The sequence below is a fragment of the Palaemon carinicauda genome, chromosome 4 (assembly GCF_036898095.1).
Source record: "Palaemon carinicauda isolate YSFRI2023 chromosome 4, ASM3689809v2, whole genome shotgun sequence".
In the NCBI taxonomy this organism is placed as follows: Eukaryota; Metazoa; Arthropoda; class Malacostraca; order Decapoda; family Palaemonidae; genus Palaemon; species Palaemon carinicauda.
In genome coordinates, this window is record NC_090728.1 from 187,292,782 (window position 1) to 187,302,993 (window position 10,212).

The following is a 10,212-nucleotide window of genomic DNA, read 5'->3' on the forward strand; positions in this document are numbered from 1 at the left end:
AATATGGATATAGATATACAAAATGTACGCATACATATACATAATCATATGTATACAAATAGATATGCATACAATCCTTTTGTTATGTATCAATGTTTTGTCTGAATTTTAGAATCGTTCAGACTAACTGAACTGCTTTTATGGAAGATCATTCAAAGTTAGTCTTTTTATCGCGAGAACTGAAGGATTCTTGAATTTAAATACTTTATATGCAGAAGATTTAAAGGACAATTGATATGTTCACGATACTGGTCAAAATTCTTCTTTCGCTGCAGTTTTTATTCATATTATACCCTAAAATGTTTTTAAAATATCCTAATTAAATTTTTTTTTTTATATCTCACCTGTATTTATATCAAGAAAATTTTTGCCTAATTTTTTTCCTTTTTTTTAACATTGCTAGGTTGATTTTATTTATTTTTATTGAGGTAAATTTGGATTATTTTTTTTTCTGAGAAATGTTTTAAAATTTCTTATGAAACTTGAATTTCTTCTCTGCTATATTTAGAATTTCAAGGCTAAATTTTCAATCCCTTCTTCTTCTTCTTCTTCTTCTTCTTCTAATTGTTATTATTATTATTATTATTATTGTTGTTGTTGTTGTTGTTGTTATTATTATTATTTTTTTTTCTTTCACCTTAATAAACAAATTTTGATAATCTTGCCTCTGTCAAATACACAATTTCAAGACAAAACCTTTTTTATTATTATTGAGGAAATTCTCTTGAGCTTATTTTCAATCCCCTCTTCCTTTCCTACCTATGCATCGCTTTGGTTTACAGTATTGCCCAAGCCTGTCAGGTGCTGAGGGCCAATATTGACACGGGTGTGGCTACGTTCTTTATCAAATATTTATCTTTGTCTCGCTCTGGTGGTTTCTACTTGCACATTCTCTCTCTCTCTCTCTCTCTCTCTCTCTCCTTCTCTCCTCTCTCTCTCCTCTCCTCTCTCTCTCTCTCTCTCTCTCTCCCCATTTGCTTTTACTATATTCTTTTTATTGTTATAGGTTTTAAAATGTCGCTCACGAGTAGCAGAGGCAAGGGACAGGTCGTTGGGCTAGGGAGATATGGTCCCCTAGCTGGGACCAGGGAGGACCAGGGAATGGCAGCTTATGACTCGCCGGGTTGATTTATGGGTTTCTGAAATTCATCTAACATGTTGAGAGAGTAACTCGAGACCTATCGAGTTCGAGTCGTCGGCAATATCACCTAAGCTACCACAAGGTGCAACCTTAATTGGAAAAGCAAAATACTTTAACCCTAATGGCTTTGATAGGGGAAGTATCTTACAGAAAGATTAAGAATATATTCCTGGGTATTCGAATTGCTTAGAAAATGTTGTAAATTGAAAACTAATAACAGGTTAAGGATTATAAAGCTAGATTTTGAAGCTAACTCAAAAGAGATGAAAATACAGCAATGGTAATAATAGCAGATTTTATTTCAAATATCTGGATGGCAAAACAATTGGTAATAAGTGCTGAACAGCAAATTATTAAATGTATAAAGATTAAACTGTTAAATACATTTAATGTCAATATTATTGGATATAAGAATCATGTTAAAAATATTTTCACAAATCAGTATGTTTCTAACTTAAAAACATATTTAGAAAAATAATGAAATAAAAATGTAATTTTATCATATATTAGATGTTATAATGTATATACAAAAATGTAAAATATAATTTGTTAAGGAAATATTTCTTTATAAAAGGAAAAAAATGTATGTTAAGAAAATGTAATTGTATTTTCATAATAAAAGAAAAAAAAAAGAATATAGTAAGAATTCTTTATATGAATAACTGCATAATTGAATTGATGGATATGACAGGACTTTGGCTATATTGAGGGTGAGTTTATAATATCTATTTTTATCAGATTTTTAAGTTGTTTTCACCCTTGTCCTGCATTACATTACATACTGACCTATATATAGCCTATCTCTCCTAGATTTGACTTGAAGAATTAAAGGAGGAAGAGTAGATGATGCGACAGGTTACACTTAATCCCCTTTTGTAGCCCAGACACGAAAGAGAAGAAACTTAAGTCGACATACCGCTTCTTCAGAGAAAATTCTATTGGAATGCATCTCTAACGTTTAAAAGGCTCCCGAAAGACTAAAATTATTGCCAGATCTTTGCTCAGACATCTATTACGTTTAAAATGCTTCCAGAAGATTAAAATTACTGCCAGAATCAGTTCGTTGTTTTCCTCTCATAAGTTGATCTCGGCACAGCATCAATTGATTGACCCCATTTTGCTTGTAAGGACAACTACGTTATTCACTGACTCTGGTGGGCGTATCGGTATAATACGAACAAACCGGAGATGCGTCCTTTGATCTGCCTGTGTTGGACTCTTCAAAGCGCTGATTATTGTTGCTCTTATTGTACGAGTTGTTAATTAGATTAAAGAAAAAAATGGTAGTTAAAAGTAAATGTTAGTCGCTGATTTTATTTTTAAACTCCAATCTTTGGGTTTGTGAACAAATGCAAACATATATTGTTGGAACTCTTTTCCTTTTTTGGATCGTTCTGCATTTTTTTATCATTATCAGTGAAATAAGTTTGGGTAATCAGTTGTCAGTATTTAGTTAGTTCAACTATTGTTTTGTCTTATGAGAAGCAAATTCCTTGGGGTTAGCATTGCCAACAGTACACATCAAGTGGTGTACTGTAGGTATTAATTAAGGATTTTGGCTATGTTCCTTTGGTCCCTAGCTGTAATTCAAGGTTTAAAGGTCCTCATGAATGGGAGAAGCAAAGGATAAGACAATGTCTTGGATACTGGCCACTTACGCACCGGATCAGTGCCCATGGCCCCCCCCCCCCTTTCCATCAAGGTATGACCATGGAGGACCAGGCAATGGGTGCTGATGACTCAGCAGGTAGATTTATACGTTCCCTCAAATCCTTCCATCCCTAGCTCACAAGGATGGTGATATTGTAGACGCTACTAGAATCTATTGAGCTTAAGTGGTACTCGAACACCCGTCCAACAGATAGCCAGACAGGGACGTTTCCAAGAGGCTACCACAACCCTAACTTGCTTTATATCCTTCTACTTTTGCTTTCGTTCTCGCTTCCTGTCCTCCAATTTGCTGTCCAACTTTTCTAACTTGTACATAGTGTAACTGTAAGGTTCTTCCTCCAGTGTGCTGAATGGTCTTACAGGCCCCAGCACACTGCCATGTAGCCCAAAATCATAAATCAATCTAATATCGTTGGTTAGGTGAAGATTCAGTATAAAGTAATTAACTGAATGTAGTGGTTATTGAAGATTCAGTATAAAGAATTAACTGAATGTAGTGGTTATTGAAGATTCAGTATAAAGTAATTAACTGAATGTAGTGGTTATTGAAGATTCAGTATAAAGAATTAACTAAATGTAGTGGTTATTGAAGATTCAGTATAAAGTAATTAACTGAATGTAGTGGTTATTGAAGATTCAGCATAAAGTAATTAACTGAATGTAGTGGTTATTGAAGATTCAGCATAAAGTAATTAACTGAATGTAGTGGTTATTGAAGATTCAGTATAAAGTAATTAACTGAATGTAGTGGTTATTGAAGATTCAGTATAAAGTAATTAACTGAATGTACTGGTTATTGAAGATTCAGTATAAAGTAATTAACTGAATGTAGTGGTTATTGAAGATTCAGTATAAAGTAATTACTGAATGTAATGGTTATTGAAGATTCAGTATAAAGTAATTAACTGAATGTAGTGGTTATTGAAGATTCAGTATAAAGTAATTAACTGAATGTAGTGGTTATTGAAGATTCAGTATAAAGTAATTAAGTGAATGTAGTGGTTATTGAAGATTCAGCATAAAGTAATTAATTGAATGTAGTGGTTATTGAAGTGGACGGGGATGTGGGAACTATTTATAAGTCTATTGTCGTAGATATTGTTATATTTTTTTCGTTTCTTTCAGGTAAGTTTAGCCGGATGAAAGATGTCTTTAGCTTCAAAGTAGTGATGGGTGTGGTCCCAGGTGAGTGACTGGGATTACCTGGAAGGGTCTTAAATTGCAATGCAGTTTCATGTCATTATGCACTGCAGTTCTCATATCCTTTTGAATAGGGTCTAGAATTATGTGGATTTCTCCTCTCTCTCTCTCTCTCTCTCTCTCTCTCTCTCAATAGTAGTTGGAGTTTGTTTGTTTTTTGTATTTGAAGTTACGATAGTCATTGTAATCGAAGTCAAATCCTTTATAAGAGAAACACTCTCTCTCTCTCTCTCTCTCTCTCTCTCTATCTATCTATCTATCTTTATATATATATATATATATATATATATATTTGTGTGTCTTGTTAATTGATTTATTACAATATTGTAAAGTTACGGTAACCATTAAAGCCAATGTCGAATCCTTTTAAAGAGGTAATTCTCTCTCTCTCTCTCTCTCTCTCTCTCTCTCTCTCTCTCTCTCCATCGTTTTTTACCCTTATTGACCACCCAGGCCGCCTACGAGTTGAGTTGTCAATGAAAAGCCGGAGTGGGAACTACGTATTATTAGTTACGGCAGGGAGGCGAGTAAAGTCGTGACCCTCCCTGGTCAAAGTATAGGGTCAGTCCGTGGAAGTTGTTGCCCTAATTGACATTATGGGTAAAAGGTCATCGTGGAATGGATTGAGGGAGAGAGAGAGAGAGAGAGGGGGAGCTTTGAGTTAATAGGCGTTTTACGACGTGATCATACAGACGTGACGTAATAATAGAAATGAGTAGTTTTTTTATGGGTATTCGATGTGCTATTGATGAGTTTATTGTTATTCTCGAGTGTTCTCTTCAAAGCTTGATGGGAACACAATGTAAAGGGTGATCAAAGGCTTTACTCATTCAGTTGCTACTTTCTTGATAAGGTTAGATGAGATTCTTTAGCTATGGCAAGCAGCTCTTCTAGAAGGACACTCCAAAATTAAACCATTGTTCTCTAGTCTTGGGTAGTGCCTTAGCCTCCGTACCATGGCCTTCCACTGTCTTGGGTTAGAGTTCTCTTGCTTGAGGGTACACTCGTGCACACTGTTCTATCTTATTTCTCTTTCTCTTTTGTTAAATTTTTATAGTTTATAAAGGAAATATTTAAATGTTGGTACTGTTCTTAAAATATTTTATTTTTCCTTATTTCCTTTCTTCTCTGGGGTGTTTTCTCTGTTGGGGCCCTGGGCTTATAGCATCCTGCTTTTCTAAATAGGGTTGTAGGTTATCATATAATAATAATAATAATAATAATAATATTTGATGACTGGGATTAGTTAAGAGCAGAGATATCTTGTAGGTAGTTTAAGAGTATAAAAGGTAAATTCATCCGGATATATGACAGGTAGATGTCCATGTGTGAGACATGTATATATGTAAGCATATGAGAGTTAATTAGTATCGGATAGGTAGGTTTATAATCTTATTAGTCAGACTAGAGGGGCACTCAGTAGAGTACTTACCTCAGCCGTGGCATCTAATTTCTCGACCTCTTGCTCGATCTTGACCTTGACCTCTGACATTAACATGTATTAGTCGGGATGAATTTTCATACACTCAAATATGAAGCAAGTTTGAAGTCTCTTTGACAACGATTTCCAAACATATGGCTGATTTCGTGTATTGGACATTTTGCTTGACCGTGATCTTGACATTTGTTCTTGACCTTCCAAAATTTAATCATTTCCCGCTTTTTACACAACAGTTAATCCTTGCACGTTTCATTACTCTACGAATAGAATTGTCTGGCTGAGGTAATAAGTAGTTAGATCTATGACATGCAATAAAAGTAGATATACAGTATGTCATCTAAGTAGATGCGTATTTATATAAGTGGAGAATGTATAATGGATACATGACACAGCACGTAATGTAGTTACATGATATTTATAATGTATGTAATATTACACACGAAAGCCTGTGGATTCTAGGACCTTTTCGGGGTCTGAATTCCACCCATCCTTACTCATAATTGGATCATGTCATTGGCCTTGCTTGAGCGCGTAATGTAGTTACATGATATTTATAATGTACCAGTATGTATTATTACACATGGATGCTTGTGGATTCTACGACTTTTTCGGGGTCTGAGTTCCATCCATCCTTACTCATAATTGGATCATGTCATTGGCCTTGCTTGGAAGGAATCACTAGTAATGTCCTCGTGTTGCGACGAATTTACAATGTCCTCGTGTTACGACGACTTTACAACACAGCAATTTTGGACTAATGCGTTGGGGACTAAAGGCTATATCTATTCTCTGCCAGGATGTCATTGTTTTTATTTGTTTCTTTAAAAGTACTGTTGAGTTTGTTTGCGAGTTTTGAAATCGGATATATTTTAGATTTTCTTGTTTTGAAACTGGCCCCAATTTTAATAATTGATAATTATCAGTTTTGAAATTAGATATATTGTTTTGATAATTTTTATTGATTTCTCGTTTATATTTCGAGAGGATTTGATTCATAAGTCTCGTTATTCAAGAGAGAAAGAGAGAGAGAGAGAGAGAGAGAGAGAGAGAGAGAGAGAGTAAATAAAATGTAAAAAGATTGATTTTGCCTTAAAAGATTTTATGAACCGCTTGGTTTGCAAGTAAATTTATTTGTCATTTACACTTTCATGCGAAAATATTTGTAAGAATTATACGGCGTAGGCCCATTTTGAATATGTAATCTATAAGACTGTAACATTTATTTCTGTATTTACATAAATAAAAGGTTGGTCCAAAACCATAATCTTGGTATTATGATACACATAAACGTAATGTTTTGATTTATTTTGATGAAAGAAAAACATAGTTTTATCATTAACTGACAAACTGAGAAATATGAAGTCTTCTATATTACCTAACAATTAGCTGGTTTAAAGGCCTCTCATGAATGGCAGAGGCAAGGGACTGTGGCATTGCCTCAAAAAGCAGGACAATGCCCTGGAAACTTACCATATATATGATCAGCGCCCAAGCCCCCTCTCCACCCATGCAAGGAGCAGGGAGGACCAGGAAATGGCTGCTGATGATTGAACAGGTAGCCCCAGAAATGGAAGGTAAAAGCTTCCGTTCACCTGTTGCGTGAAAAGGTGCGGAGGGAACGGAAAAAGGGAACTCAAAGTAAAAGTAAAGTTTTCTGTCGGATATGCTTGTTTTTTGAGTGGCCTTCTGTACTCGAAGCAGCTGTTGTCTGGGAGTCATTACTTGGACGTAACTACCCACAAATTACTACTGCAGTTTCCCTTATCCTCCCTCTCTCTCTCTCTCTCTCTCTCTCTCTCTCGCAGAATCCCTTCCACTCCAGTATCCCGCTTCTCTCCTCAGAGTACATATCTCTCTCTCTCTCTCTCTCTCTCTCTCTCTCTCTCAGAATCCCTTCAGTATCCCGTTTCTCTCCACAGAGTACTTATCTATCTCCCCGGATCCTGGATACCCATCTCTCTCTCTCTCTCTCTCTCTCTCTCTCTCCAGTACTTATGCTTGGCAGGTACCTGCTCCCCCCGAACTTGCACCTCGTTGGTGGACACACCTGTTGTTTTGGATTCTTAGTAGATGTCCCCTCCTTGCGTTCGGTGCTATCACCTCACACCTGTTGTTATGTATCGATCAGGTGTAAAGGTATATTTGCACAGTTGTGTTTCTTTTCGATGTTTAGGTATGGAATATTTTTATTCGTTAGTGTTTAATACTCTTTTAGTTCTAATGGTCGTGAATGGCGCTTTTATTAATTTATATTTGTTTATTTTTACTTTTAAAACTTTAGCTCATTTTTTTTAATAGGTTTGTTTACCGAGGTCTGCTTCGCTTATGCATCTGGCAACACTCTCAGTAGCATTTATTTCTCTCCTCTTTTCTTATTCAACCTCTCGTCAACCTAATTTTAAACAAGTATAATATAAACATGATTTAGTTTTATGAATATTAATATAAAAATCATACATCTCTGAAGGAGTTTAATCTCATCTGGTGTCTTGGCCGCAGCCTCTTTACCTGACGGATAACGCTGTTTTTAAGATCCCTATCGCGGAAAGGACTTTTTTTTTTATAAAATTTCACAAGTGACCATATTCTTTGTCGTTGATCTTATCACGGTTTCAGGTTATTATTGTATTTGCTATGGTTTGGTAACTTTTGTTCCATCTTGGGTTTGTGTGTTCAAGGTTTCGCACTTTTTTATTATTTCTTTTTATTTTTTTTTATTCTATTTTCTTTTTGAAAAATTATCGATTTAGATAAATTTTATTTCCTATGGATTTGGTCTGTTCAGTTTTTGTTAGAGGTTTTGTCCCTTTTTTTTATTTGAGAAAATATTTTCGATAAATTGTATTATTATGGATTTGTTCTGTTCAGTTTTTATGTTCAAGGTTTCGACATTTACTTTCAATTAATTCTTTCTTTATAAGGAACTTGTATTTGTTATTTGTTATAATACTGGTAAGTGTTTTGAAATGCACGTACTTTCCCAAAGTTATCAATTTAATTTTCTATGATTCTCTTAAAAAAAGTCCCTATTTTAATGGATTTCTCTATTTTGTTTTGAGTTTTAATGCAATTAAGTTTTTATGATTTTAATTAAAATTTTGTAATTATTTGTTATTGAATATATCGAAGTCCTATCTTAGGGCAACCAATCCCTTATTTTGATGGAATTCTATATTTTGTTTATTTTTAATGTAGTTTTTTTTATGATATTTGCTATGATTCTACATTAAGTATTGATGTTATATTCTATCTGGTCGATCATAATTCCATCTCTTGGGAGAGAGAGAGAGAGAGAGAGAGAGAGAGAGAGAGAGTTCAACCAGTAGTAGCTGCAGCATCATCTTCCCGAAGATCTTGCTATGCTGACTCGCTGAGTCTGGGGTTCATGCTACCGCCTTGAGGGAGATCATATACGCCATCTCGTTCTCCCTCGCATACCTTCCTAAATGAAGCTAAAAAAGAAAAGCTAAAAAGGAAAAAAGCATGGTTAACACCTCCCTCTCTCTCTCTCTCTCTCTCTCTCTCTCTCTCTCTCTCTCTCATATTCTTATAATGGGGTGCTAAAATAAATAAATAGAGGAAAATAGCATGGGTAACTCTCTCTCTCTCTCTTTCTCTCTCTCTCTCTCTCTCTCTCTCTCTCTTTTAACGGTGTGGAAAAAATAAATAAAGGGAATTAACATAGGTAACTCTATCTCTCTCTTTATTTTAATGGTGTGCAGAAATAAAAAAAGGAAAAAAACATGGATAGCCTCTCTCTCTCTCTCTCTCTCTCTCTCTCTCTCTCTCTCTCATATTCTTTTAAGGGTTTGCCTTCCGGCCCCGTTCATAAGGTCAGCTGCCGTGTGTCTTAGTATTTGCTGGTCTGTGCGTGCGTTCGTTCGTATGTGGGTGCTTGGCCATGTTGGTTTGTAGACACGGAAGGCTTGCATTTTTTCCTACAGAGACGGTACTGACTGACTTGTGCTTTTTTAATACCAGTAACCGAGGCTCTGAAGTTATTAAGCATTGTTGTATTGTCATCTCTGCGGACGTGGAAGATGAATGAGATATGTTTGTTTGTTTTCTTTGGATGGAAACATATTCAAGTGATTGGAATATAATTATTTTTTATCATTCTATGAAGTTGTTATAAATTGTTCTCTCATTTGTGGTAGTCTTTTTTCATTTATCGCTGTTTTTTTTTTTTTGGGGGGGGGGGGGTGCGGGGGCGAAGTGTTAGGGCAATTTTGATATGTTTCATATGTAGGTCTTCAGTAGCCTTTCTTGATTTTTTAAATAGGATATTTATATACATGTATATATATATGTATATATATATATATATATATATATGTAAATATATATATATATATATATATATGTAAATATATATATATATGTGTGTGTGTGTGTTTGTATTTGTATATATTTGTGTGTATATATATGTATACACACACACACACATATATATATATATATATATATATATTTGTTCCAACTTATGATATTGAAGATAAATTAATTGATAAGCATAAATGAACACTATTACAAGCCCTAGAACGAAAGGTAAAAGTGTAAAGTCAACTAATTTCAAGTTCACGTAAAAACGGCTCCATGTCGTGACAGACAGGGAAGAACGTTCGTGAATGACTTAATTGTTTCAATTGCAACCAGTAGGAGAGTGGGAGGGGGGGGGGGGCCTTTTCTCTTCTTTTGTAATCCCCGCCGTACTCTATTGTATTTTTCCTGTAATTATTGCAGTTTCGGTGATGTTATG

General features: G+C 34.9%; 1 pseudogene; it reads left to right on the plus strand.

Annotated features, from left to right (window-relative positions):
• Positions 1 to 2,851: 2,851 nt before the first annotated feature.
• LOC137639789 (probable serine/threonine-protein kinase kinX) overlaps positions 2,852 to 10,212 on the plus strand; it is a 62,276-nt pseudogene continuing 54,915 nt past the window's right edge.